The following is a 13,807-nucleotide window of genomic DNA, read 5'->3' as shown; positions in this document are numbered from 1 at the left end:
GGTTCATTATTTTTGTCATGGCAAGCGCCTTCGGAGTCCCCCTCATCGTCCATTTTAAGACTGCCAAGTGCTCACCTTCTCTCTGATGCCGTGAACCACTTGCCTCTAATTTCAATTACAAGTCCTCTGTATCTGGTAGTACTGTCATGATTTCTCAGTTTCGATTTGACAAATGAATGAAAGGATGTCATCAAATTAAAAATCCTGCAGTAAAAGGCAGACACCAGGCGCCTGCTCTGTTTTGTGTCATGCTGCGGAGCTCTCGGTAGAAAATGGCAGGGAGGATCCAGTGAAGCAGTTATTTTGATTTTGGGGAGGAAGCAACATAAAACAAAACGTGACAATAGAACGGGATCTCGCCGCACAAACCAAACTGTGCGATAGGTTTCGGCTGTTACCAGGTTCTAAATATAAATAATCACAATTTATTCGATTCTGTCCACAGTTAAGCATCTCCCCTTAGACAGCTGTTTAAATATGAACAGATCGTTTAATAATAAACAAGGCTCTTCGTTTTCAAATACAGTTGGTCTTTGAGATTCAATGCATGTTTGTTTATGCTTGTGTGAAAGTTGATTTCGTCTGACAATAGATCGGGAAGAACTTGATGAAAATTGCTGCTTCAAGTTTCCACATAGCGCCTGAGTTCAAAATATCTGCACTGACATCTCAAAGATGCATTGTACACTGTTGGGAATCTAAGGAGAATTGGGCATAACTTAAGAGAGATGCAATGTGCGGCTTCCAGGAGCATGTCACGGGGAGCCCACTACTGCGAGGATCCCCGAGTGCAGTTGGAGCAATGTGTATTGGGCGCTATGGCATTCACGGTTCATTTGTCATTTTATTCCCTGACTCGATAGCCGGTTTTACAGAGAGCCAGTTAGGTTTGCGGAAACATTCCGTGTTTTAGTTTACAAGCTGTGGCTTGCATTGCCACAACAAGCAAAAAATGTGTGAAGAAGGAAGAAATAAAATCTCGAAATCGGATTTTGGACCATAAGGGGATTTTTACCGTAAAATCCCAGCGTTTTTATCAGTAACCAGCCGCACGCATGCGCAGGCGTTGCCAGTGAGCGGCCCTGGGTGAGGATCCCACTGGAATCGGCTGGGAGGGTGGTGGAGATCGTGTGCGGCTCACCAGATTGATGCTCAGACCGTAAGTACCTCCTGCACTGCCCGCACACACCACACAAACCGGGGATACCACTAAAAGCCGCGCCTTGTATATCTGAAGATTGAGTGTGAGGGGAGGAGAGGGTGGGGACCGCGCGGAATCCTTTTCGACTCTGGGCTCCCCTGGACGCTGCCCAGCCTGGGAGGAGGACGAGGCAACGGGGCAGCATTTCTCTCTCTCTCTCTGTCCATATTACGACGGAGGGGGGCACGGAGACGAAGTCTGTGCCGTTCCCTTGTCTTTGGGGACCCCCTGAGTTCAGGCATCAGTGGGGTGTAGTCTACAGCGTGGGGCTCCCACACTGCATGTGGCACCGCTGAACTTGGTGAAAGATGATCCCCAGTTTTATTGATGCTGATCCTGATGCTTGTTAACGAATGTGTGCTCAACTGGGAATATTGGAGTCACTCAGGCGGGGTTTTTCCTTGTTGCATTGGAGGGAAAGCCCCCTTTTAGAGCATCTGTCCACCAAGTAATATCAATGGTCTCTCCAGCCTTGGGTGGCCAGCAGCAATTTCCCTTTTTAGGGAGAAAAAAACGAGGCGCAGTTTCCTCGGATCTGTGAATTCAAGTGGTTACATCATCTCAACCCTGTCCCCCTCCTCTCCTGCTGCAATATTACAAGTATTCTAAACGCTCTCTTGCATTAGCTACTTTACACTTGCGGAGGGGAAGCGTATCTGTGGGAAACGGGGGAACACTGATATCCCCTGTTCTTCGGTTAGCGCACCTTGCCGAATAGAGCAATTGTATCATTTCGGACGTAGCTTAACTTCTCATTTAATTGTAGTTGCGGCCAATTCGTACAGGGAATCTGCACCCACCGAAAATGTAACTTCAATTGCGGTAAAAATCCCAGCAGTTTATACCGGGGGAGGAGTATTTTGTGATTGCTCATGCGAGCCTTCGTATAGCCCATTCATTATAACATTGTTATGTGTCCAGTGTGCGCATTTAAAGCATTTGATTCGAGTGCTGAAATGGCATGATGTAACGCAGAACAAAACGTTACATGTGGCTCTTGCATTTAGTCCCTCGAAGTAATCTGGAGATTGTGTACAATGCTAAAGTCACACGCCGTGAAACCGGGGCTGAGACATGACGGGCAACTTTCCGAGGATTGGGAGGCCGTTGTCAGGTAGAATTGTAGCCTGTAGTTTAGAAAGGTTATGGTATCTTTTCGGCCACACTAGAATATTGGAAAAGACGAAACAATCCTATTATCATTTCTTCTTTGACATAATTAAAACTAGAACATTGGTAAATTAGCACAACAGACAAAATTAAACAATGAACAAGAGAAAATCCAAGCAACAGACTGAATCCATGTATGTAGGAATGTATAAATGTGCCTTTTCTCCCAAAATTGAAGTTTTCTTTGTACTTTAGCGCCTATACATAAATCGGTTTCCAAATGTGTTGCCACAGTAATCAGTAAGCTAAAACAGTAAGTAGAATCGGTTGAAACATAGAATTGCTTTGACCATCAGAAAGGGTTATGGATTTTGTGGAAGAGATTATTGCACAAGGTAATACCGTGCTGCCTATAATTCCCTCACTCAGGGGTTGGAAAATATTTTCTTTTAATTAACTCTATCGAACGATAAAATAAAATTCATAAGAATTGTAATTTTTAAATTATAATTGAATAACAATTTTACTAATGAACTCATTTTAATCTGGCCCATTTAGTACCTCATTCTAAAGCAGTCAACTATCGCTAAAGTATCAAGGGAAATGGGGATTATGTAATTAATATGCTGTGAATTTTACAATATATTCATGCCCTGTAGGCTACAAGAGCATTCATATAATCATAACCTAATAAATAATGAATTGTACTTCACCCATTTGACATTATATTTATAAATGTAGGTGAAATATATTATTAATTTTAAAGGTGTGACTGATGAAGAAGAACAGCCATCTTCACACCATTTTTTGTTTGCCTGTTTCATTTTCAGAGATCTCTGGCCCATTGATCTTTGTCAGCAGAATACTAAGAGAGTGCATTTTTAGATAACCAGTTTAATGTGTTGGGTTGGGATAATTTTTTTTAATTAAAGAAAATAAGGTAAGATAAAGTTGCTGTTACAGATGGATGTAACAGAAAGGCAGAAAATGCTGGAAAGATGCAACTGGTCAGGCAGCTCCTGTGGGAAAAGGAGCAGAGTTAACATTTCAGGTTGATGAAGTGTCTTTGAACTGAAATGCTAACTACTTTTCCTTTTCTACAGCAGTTGCCATCAAAAGTGTTTCCATCATTTTCTGCTTTTATTTCACATTTTCATCACTTGTGGCTATTTGATTTTCTAGAAAGGCAATTAGTTTGGTAGGTGAAAAATATACATATTATTAGCTACCATGTTACCATGTTTTGAACCACTGTTGACTTTGCCACATATTTAATATCAAATTGGCATTTACAGACTAATCTACCTGCTGCACAGTTAAAAGGACAGTGAAATTACAGTGCAATTGCAATTAAAAAGTCTCGGAGATAAATTATTGACATTCTGCAATATTGATTATAGGCTATAGCAATCTTTAGCCTAATCGGCTAAGTGAGGTGCCTATTCAGCTATGCGCATCTTACACTGTGAGTAAAATTAGGCGATCACTTTCAGCAGTGGTGAGAATAAAAGGACTGACTTGCTGCCTCAGGGAGGAGAAGGTGTCAGCTTTATTGAATATGATAGTGGAAAGCTCTCAACAAATGAAATGTACTGACAGGGTGGTGAAAGAATGTATTAAGTGGGAGGGAAATTGGGGAGAAACTGCAGGGAAAAAACATGAAGGGACTAGTCAAAAGTGGATGGAGGGTTCAAAGTTCTGTGAATGTGAGATAAGATTTGTGAGATATAAAAATGATGAGAGAAATTAAACGATGGCTTGAGGATAGATAAAGGCAAGAAAGTCCGGGGTTTGAAATCAGAGCTGCTGCCAGCAGAAAGACTGGACATGCCACCTTCACAGTTGTTTTTTGGTAGACTTTTAATTACATTGGTAACTGTACTTGGGGAAATCATATCAATGTAGAAAGATAGAAAATAACTGAAGGATTCAGGCTCTTACATAACAGCTTAAACCACCTCCAGGAAAATGGTTTATTTATTTTCCTCACTTCATACTTAATAGATAGAATGTCAGTGCTGGCAGTGTGTTTTGAATTTTCATTATTTCATTATCTAATGGAAGTAATGATGCTCAGTTAAGCTGCAAAGCTTCTGGACACGGATCTCTTTAAGATTTGGAATTGTTTTGCTTCATTCTGTTGTTAGACGGTTACTTTGAACATTGCACCTTATTTGAATGGATTCTTCTGGCAGTCTCAATTAGATCTATCAGCAAATTGAAGAATCTGGTCATTTCCACACAAACAACTATAACACTAATAATTAGTGAGGGAAAAGGTCCCAATGGGTGTACGAGGTTTCGTCGACTTGGAAGAAATGGCGATGGTGAAGCTCTGTGTGGAAAGGTCAGCGATCTGAGAGAACAGTCGCTTTTCACAGATGCTGAGAGCACAGGCAATGGTGCAGGAAAGAGTGTGGAAGAATTTTAACACACAAATTAGTTAGCAATTTTCAAAAGTACTCACGCAGGCATCAGAAAGCAAATCTTGATGACTGAAAACAGCAGGCTCGTCAGAAAATCTTGAAGGCACGCAAAATAGGCAGAATAAATTCTCAAAACATGGATCAGGTAGAAAGAGTTCAGAAGATTGGAAACAAAGTTATTTTTCAAGATAATTATGGTGGCGTGTTCTACTCCAATTATTTGAATATTGAAATATAATTAGTTATCTGAAAAAATTTGAATTTCTCGGTAGATCATTATTCAGATTGTTTTCTAGTAATGTGCTATTCGTGATTTAAGTAAATCTGGTTCATCATTGTTCCCGTATCTTTGTAATAAATTCAGACAGAAAATACATTGCAGTTTCCTTTTATCTGAGTGATGTAAATTGCATGGTGCAGAAATGGATTCTTGTGCCGTAGCTCTTGCTAATGGATTGTGATAAATCCATTTCTTCCATTGAACTATACAGTCATATACACTACAGTACAGAAACAGGATCTGCAACCCATCTAGTCCATGCTGGACTAATAATCTGCTGAGACCCATCGACCTGCAGCCTGACCATAGCCCTCCACAGCTCTCCCATCCATGTACCTATCTAAATTTCTCTTAACTGTTGAAATCCAACCAACAACCATCCCTTCCACACTCTCATCACCCTCTGAGTGAAGAAGTTTCCCCATCATGTTTCCCTTAAGCATTTCACCTTTTACCCTTAACCTATGATCTCTAGTTCTCGTCTCAGCCAACCTCACTGGAGAATGCCTGCTTGCATTTACCCTATCTATACCAAGCTACCTTCAGATGAAATACAGTAAACAGCAAACATAAATGACTGCTGAAAAGAAAATGGACAGTTCAGTCTTTTAGGTTGTTTCCTGTTACCCAGAAGGGGCAATCTTTATGTAAAAAAATTTATGAAGATTGTTATTCAAGTGTAAATTATTATCTAAGCTGTATATTCTTGATTGCTTGACCTTCTATAACGTAAATCCATGTGCCCACTGCACTTACAAAAGTGTTATATTCTACGTAGCATTTTGAAAACCTGGAACCTCATTCATTTTCCCAACAGATTGTTTCAATACATTTGCTTTATCCCCCCACTATTTCAGAATCAGAATCAGGTTTAATATCACTGGCATATGTCATGAATTTTGTTAACTTTGTGGCAGCAGTGCAGTGCAGTACATATTCACAGAGAGAAAAATTGGTGAATTACAGTAAGTATACAGTATATATAAAATATTAAATAGTTAAATAAGTAGTGCGAAGATAGGAATAAAAAAGTAGTGAGGTGGTGTTCATAGGTTCAATGTCCATTCAGAAATCAGATGCAGAGAAGAAGAAACTATTCCTGAATTGCTGAGTGTGTCCCTTCAGGATTATGAACGTCCTTCCTGAGGGTAGCAATGAGAAGAGGGCATGTCCTGGGTGGTGGGGGGTCCTTAATGATGAATGCCGCCTTTCTGAGAAACCGCACCTTAAAGATGCAAACAAGAGAAAATCTGCAGATGCTGGAAATCTAAGCAACACACACAAAAAGCTGGAGGAACTCAACAGGCCAGGCAGCATCTATGGAAAAAAGTACAGTCAAAGTTTCAGGCCAAGACCCTTCGGCAGGTCTGGAGAAAAAAAGATGAGTACATTTTAAAAGTGGGGGAGGGGAGAGGGAAACGCAAGGTGATAGGTGAAACCGGGATGAAGTGAAGAGATGGGAAATTGATTGGTGAAAGAGATACAAGGCTGGAGAAGGGAAAGTCTGATTGATGGGAGAGGACAGAAGGCTATAGAAGAAAGAAAAGTGGGGGGAAGAGCACAAGAGGGAGGCAATGGGGAGGCAGGAGATCAGGATTTCGGCCTGAAACATCGGAAGTACTTTTTTCCATAGATGCTTGAATTTCCAGCATCTGCAGAACTCCTCGTGTTTACGTTTTTATCCCTTTTGCCAATCACCTGTTCAGCTCTTGGCTCCATCCTTCCCCCTCCTGTCTTCTCCTATCATTTTGGATCTCCCCCTCCCCCTCCCACTTTCAAATCTCTTACTAGCTCTTTCTTCAGTTAGTCCTGACGAAGAGTCTCGGCCCGAAACGTGGACTGTACCTCTTCCTAGAGATGCTGCCTGGCCTGCTGTATTCACCAGCAACTTTGTTGTGTGTTGCTTGAATTTCCAGCATCTGCAGAATTGCTCGTGTTTATGTTTTTCCATGGATGCTGCCTGGCCTGCTGAGTTCCTCCAGCATTTTGTGTGTGTTGCTCCTTGAAAATGTCCTGGATTCTATGGCGGCCAGTGCCCATGATGGGGCTGACCAAGTTTACAACTCTTTGCGGCTTCCTTCAGTCCTGTGCAGTATCCCCCACCCTCATGCCAGACAGTGTGCAGCCAGTTAGAAGGCTCTCCAAGGTACATGTGTAGAAATTTGTGGGTGTTTTTGGTAAATACTAAATCTCCTCAAGCTCCAGATAAAATATAGCAGTTTTCTTGCTTTCTTTATAGCTGCATCGATATGCAGCATCTGGTTCAACTATTTTTTTAAAAAATACACAGCCATAATATTGTTATGGATGTCGTAACTTAGTAACTTTCATCTTATGTATCACATTTCTGGCATTCAGCAACTTTTATCCCTCTTCACTACTACTTCTGATTTTCTCTCTCATTCCATTTACCATCTCCTCCGTTACCACTTTCTTTCAGGGGGCACCTCCACCACTCTTATCCCCGTCGTCCCTATCTTCCACATGATCACAAACCTTCACATATAGGGGGAAAAGACCTGCTGAGTGTTTCCAACTTCTACTGTTTTTAAATGTTCAGCCCTATCCAACATCCAACAGCATATTGCCAGGTTAGAAGTTGTAAATAAGCTCAGCAGGTTGACAGGAAAGCATATTTATAAAACAGTGTCCATCATTTGAGATATTTTGTGAGGCGGTAAATGGAAAAATCCTGTTGCTCAAGGAGGAATCATCTCATAGAAATGCCTAGACTTCAATCATTAGGAAATGAAAGAAATCAATAATCTGGAGCAAATAGCTGTAGGAAACACCCTAATTGACAGTCATAAATAAAGGATGAAATACTTGGCAGCTTTGACAGCATCTGTGGAGATAGAAACAGAGCTAATGTTCAGATTGATGAGCAGAAAACCAGGCAGCTGACTTGGATTCTGACTAATTTTACTGGCCATTGTTCAAGAAAGAACGTAGAAATAGGAGCAACAGTAGGCCATCCGGTCCATCGAGCCTGCCCTGCCATTCAATAAGATCATGGCTGATCTGTCCATAAACTCAGCTCCGTCTACCTGTCTTTCCCCCATAACCCGAAGGGTCTCGGCCTGAAACATTGACTATACCTCTTCCTAGAGCTGCTGCCTGGCCTGCTACGTTCACCAGCAACGTTGATGTCTGTTGCTTGAATTTCCAGCGTCTGCAGTATTCCTGTTGTTTGTGTAACTGTTTCTTAAATATATTTAGTGAAGAAGCCTCAACTGCTTCTCTGGGCAGGGAATTCCACAGATTCATCACTCTCTGGGAAAAACTGTTTTTTCTCATCTCTGTCTTAAATCTTCTCCCCTGAACCTTGAGGCAATGTTCCCTAGTTCTAGTCTCACCTACCAATGGAATCAACTTTCCTACTTCTATCTTATCTATCCCTTTCAAAATTTTGTATGTTTCTATAAGATCCCCTCTCATTCTTCTGAACTCCAGAGAGTGTAGTCCCAGGCGACTCAATCGCTCCTCATAGGTTAACCCCTTCATCCCTGGAATCAACCTGGTGAACCTCCTCTGCACTGCCTCCAAAGCCAGTATATCCTTCCTCGAGTATGGAGACCAGAACTGCACACAGTACTCCAGGTGTGGCCTCACCAGTACCCTGTATAGTTGCAGCATGACCTCCCTGGTCTTGAATTCAATCCCTCTAGCAATGAAGGCTAACATTCCGTTTGCCTCCTTAATAATCTGTTGTACCTGCAAGCCAACTTTTTGCAATTCATGCACAAGCACTCGCAAGTGCCTCTGCACGACAGCATGCTGCAATCTTTCACCATTTAAATAATAATCTGCTCTTCTATTATTCCTTCCAAAGTGGATGATCTCGCATTTATCAAAGTTGTATTCCATCTGCCGGACCTTGGCCCACTCACTTAACCTATATATATCCCTCTGCAAACTCTCCACATCCACTGTACAATTTGCTTTTCAACTCATTTTAGTGTCATCAGCAAATTTTGCTACACTACACTCAGTCCCCTCTTCCAAATCATCAATGTAAATGGTAAACAGCTGCGGGCCCAGCACCGACCCCTGCGGCACCCCACTCACCACCGACTGCCAACCGGAGAAACACCCATTTATACCAACCCTCTGCCTTCTATCAGTTAACCAATCCACTATCCATGCCAATACACATCCACCGACTCTCTGCATCCGTATCTTGTAAGTATATTGTGTGGCACCTTATTGAATGGCTTCTGGAAATCCAAGTATACGACATCCACCTGTTCCCGTCTATCCACTGCAACATTTAAATTGATTCCTGGAAGACATGCGACAAAATATTCTTATGAATTTCAAAAAGTTTTCATTGAAATCCACACAATCCTGTTGAAGGGCCTGAAACATCAACTGTTTATTCCTCTCCATGGATGCTGCCTGATCTGCTGAGGTCCTCCAGCATTTTATGTGTGTTACCAACAAAGGTGAGCCATTGAATGACTGGTAGAAAGAAATGAGTCAGAAAACAGTTGCTAGTGGATTCAGATTGAACTGAATCAAGTGAATGAATGGTGTGGCTCCTCATCATTTTTTTCTTAATCCACTTATTTATTTGGGATTTGCTTGATATATTTGCAGATGGTGCAAATCCATAATGAACTTTAATCTCAGAGGTATCTCAGTAATAAATCAAATCATTCATATTTCATCCTTGTAACAATAAGAGTGTGTGGACTCGAAGTTTTCCCATGTCAATGTACATTAAGTATGATTAGTATAATTCTGGATCAAGTCCTCATATGATCATAACATCTTGATAAGGATTTGTAAATAGTGGGTGAGACCCAGTGAATCTGATTAAATTATTTTTTTAAATGAATAGATGAATTTAATTAGGTGCCAAGCAAATGAATTTCTGAAAGGTATTCACTAACATCCCCAAGAACAGATTTTTAACAATGCAGTTAAAGTTAAAGAAACCACAGGTTAATTATTTGCCTCTCTAAAAATTTTTATCAGTTGTAGGATTGAGAAGATACAGATATTAATTGTGAGTTCTCTAAATAACAGGAGGTGATACATTAAGACATACCACAGAGATCTGTTTGGGGATTTCAATCATTCACTGGAGTTATTAACAACTTGGATATCAAAATGAAGAGCTATTGCTTATAAATTTGCTGATAGGTGTCATTGTTAAGGTGTGATTAGATCACTGTTTTCAAGATTTTAAGGGGAACTGATAAGTCAGTCTTCTTATTAGTTGACAAATCTGGAATAAAAGTTTATAACCTACAAATTAGAACCAAGCTTCTCAGGGAAAGAAATTGAAAAAGACATCCACATGAAGGTTGGCAGTTGGATCATTTTAATTTTATAATTGGTAGTTTTCTTTTTATGAAAGATATAATGGGAAGGAAAGGAAGGGATGGTGTACAGATCAGTCATAATCCTATTGAAGGACAAGAATGAGGAGCACTGTATCTAAATTCCTATTGTCCTGGTTAGAAATAATTATGAGGAAAATGGAAAATGAGCTGGCCAGAGTTTACTTATGTATCCAAATAATATGAGCCAGTTATAAATAAAACAAACACAGTGGACTGCATTTCCAGATGATATAATCCAAGTTTTTACAGTGCTCTGCTAAGATCCCAACTCAATTATAGTCAGGTTCTGGATACAGTGGCATGCATAAGGGAACAATAAGATCTTCATGTTGATATAGGAGAGAGTAATATGTCTGACCTGTGAAAAATATGCAGTAAATAGGCTCTCCAGTGTTAAAAGTAGATATTTTGGGAAGAATTTAATAGGGTATGTATTACAGAGCTATGAAATTTTTAAAGAAATTGCTTTTTTAAAAATTGTTTCTGGTTTGGTTAATTGTTGCCTACTTTAAACCAAGAGATTAGTCTATTTTTATACTTTTATACTTTACACCTTATTGTCGCCAAACAATTGATACTGGAGCGTACAATCATCACAGCGATGTTTGATTCTGCTCTTCATGTTCCCTGGAGTACAAATGGATAGTAAATATCAAAAATTTAAATCATAAATCATAAATAGAAAATAGAAAAGGGAAAGTAAGGTAGTGCAAAAAAACTGAGAGGCAGGATACTTGGAGGATATGGCCCAGATCCGTGTCAGGATTTGTTCAGCAGTCTTATCACAGTTGGAAAGAAGCTGTTCCCAAATCTGGCCGTACGAGTCTTGAAGCTCCTGAGCCTTCTCCTGAAGGGAAGAGGGATGAAAAGTGTGTTGGCTGGGTGGGTCATGTCCTTGAAATAATTTTGGTGGATAATGTAATCATGCTTTTTTAATTAATTCTTTATTTGGCATGAGTAGCAGCCATCTAATTGTACATCTTTACATCTTGTACAGTATATCTTTTAATGTACATCTCTGATTATGTTTGTGAAAGAGCTCATGAGCTACCTTTTGGAGTTCTTGTATCACTACTGGTAAATGTGTTCCCTCATGACCAATGGACAAGGAGTTCCAAGATTTAGGTTCAGTGGTGATGAAAGAACAGCAATATATAGTTATTTTGGATTTGTGTGACTTGTTGAGATCTGATGACAGTCTAAAGCATGTCGCTGTCATCCTGATTAATTCGGAAGGTGCTGTCGGGGTAGCATAGATATGTTACTGCTATATATTTTGTAGAATGGTGCACTGTAGCCATGGCATGTTACAAATGGAGTAATAAATGTTGAGTGGTATAAATGGAGTATCAATTAATCAGGCTGCTTTGTCCTGGCTAATGTTCAGTGTCTTGAGTGTTGTTGGGGCAGGCGAGTGGAGAGAATTCTCGTAGAATCATGACGTTGGTTGGATATCGAGCCTTTTAATTTATCTTTTGAGAAGCAATTTAATTTCCTAGCAGAAACAGGAATGCAGTTTTTTATAGTTGCAGGAAGAAGAAAACTTTTCAGTTAGTAATCAGCAGGTTATGGTGGAAGGACAATGACTATATGGTCTAATTCCATTCCTATGTCTTATGGTCTTATTGACTAAGTTTATAATGTGATCCTTAATAAATTATATCGGGGAATGTTATATTTATTTTTGATTAATTCTAAATGGATAGTATTCCTAGTAAACTCCATATTAAAACAAAAGATTGCTCACTGGACCATCATTATCTGTGAATAGGTTTTAGAATTTTGGGCTTTTTTATGTAAATATCTTGAAGGAAAATAAGTGAATTATTGCAACCAAAATATCTTAGAGCAAATTCTCAGCCTCTGGCTTATCTCAGCATGATCATGCATTTTTAATAGGTGATGATCCATTCTGATCACTTATAATAGCATTATTCTCAATATTTGCCAATTCTGTTGAGATCAGAATAGAGTTCAGTAATATTAACTGCCTTCATGAGAAGGGCTTCAGTGTCTATTTTATGTGACACGAACACTTTCTTTTCTTTTTTGTTGCTTTTAGCAGATCATTATCATCTGTCAATATTAAGTTGTATGAGCTAACACATGACTTAAAATTCTGAATGATCATAGTTATCTTCCATAAATAGTTAAAGCTAGAGTCTTGTTTTGCCATAACGAATGTATCAGGCATATGACTTAGAAGTCAGTGCAAGTGAAATAGGCAAACAACAGGAATCCTGCAGATGCTGGAAATTCAAGCAACACACATCAAAGTTGCTGGTGAACACAGCAGGCCAGGCAGCATCTCGGACGAAGGGTCTCGGCCTGAAACGTCGACTGTACCTCTTCCTAGAGATGCTGCCTGGCCTGCTGCATTCACCAGCAACTTTGATGTGTGTTGCAAGTGAAATAGGAATAGTCTTGCCCATCCCTTGATCATTCTGCTGACAGAATCACTCTTAGCTGTCCCCATCATCATCGCTGTTCCAATCCCAGTTTCCAAGTCTGATGTCCTATAATTTACCGGTGCTTTCAGCCTTCGAGCCTTTTGGTCTGCTGATGCCACTCTTCTGCAGTCTCCAAGTCCGTGCTTGCTTGTAACTCTCTCCACTACAACCCCTAATATGTGCCTCCATCCCACCTTCCCTCCTGATTTCAGTGACAATGTCCTTCCTCCCATCCTTATCCCTTTATATTTTCCAACTGATCTCACTGTGACCTCCTGTTCATCTTCCACCATCTCCTCTTGCCAAGCAATAGCATATCAACAATAAAGTCCTGCCAGAGATTCTAGTTCATTCAGATCTCTTCATCCTCAAGCTTTCCTGGTGCCTGTTGTACCAAATGCCACCAATCACATCGTCCCATTCTCTCTCCCCTGAATTTCACTAGGTTACAGAAACATGAAGTAGTGAAGGTGTCAATGGAACAGGTCTCGTCCTGACGAAGGGTCTTGGTCCGAAACATTGACTGTACCTCTTCCTAAAGATGCTGCCTGGCCTGCTGCATTCACCAGCAACTTTGATGTGTGTCAATGGAACTGCTGCTGACTTTCACAGGGTCCTTGGCTTTTACACTTTGGTTCTCCTGATGAAATGTGTTGTGTATGATTATTTCAGTGAGAAGTGCAATCTTTATTGTAATTTGTACTACTCTGATGACACATATTGACAATTATTCAGTCAATTGCATGCTGCAGAATAAGTCCAATATAATTCAGTTTCAGAAAGCAATTTCCTGTGCTGATGCTTTGGTAAAAGTGAATATCAAATACAAACTTAATGGGAAACAAGCAATAAATTATATTGTTGTTTAATAAAGTGGTACAAATATGGAATGCATCAATCCCTCGGCACACCAGAGACTCTTTTTTACTCATTGCCATATCATATTTAGACTTGTTGTTCTGCCAAACTTCATGGCAAAGGCTTTTTAT

The 13,807-nt window shown here is 40.1% G+C and overlaps 1 protein-coding gene across 1 annotated transcript in view; it reads left to right on the top strand.

Moving 5' to 3' along the window:
- Positions 1-1,080: 1,080 nt before the first annotated feature.
- The window catches only part of rgs20 (regulator of G protein signaling 20), a 100,927-nt gene continuing 88,200 nt past the window's right edge, over positions 1,081-13,807 (top strand). The window contains exon 1 of the mRNA XM_072243874.1: positions 1,081-1,159. The gene's annotated coding sequence lies outside the window, so the exon portion shown is untranslated. The remainder of the gene's footprint in view (positions 1,160-13,807) is intronic.

Source organism: Mobula birostris, chromosome 1, assembly GCF_030028105.1.
Source record: "Mobula birostris isolate sMobBir1 chromosome 1, sMobBir1.hap1, whole genome shotgun sequence".
In the NCBI taxonomy this organism is placed as follows: Eukaryota; Metazoa; Chordata; class Chondrichthyes; order Myliobatiformes; family Myliobatidae; genus Mobula; species Mobula birostris.
Note: the sequence above shows the minus strand (reverse complement) of the source record. Positions and strands in the feature narration are given on the sequence as shown.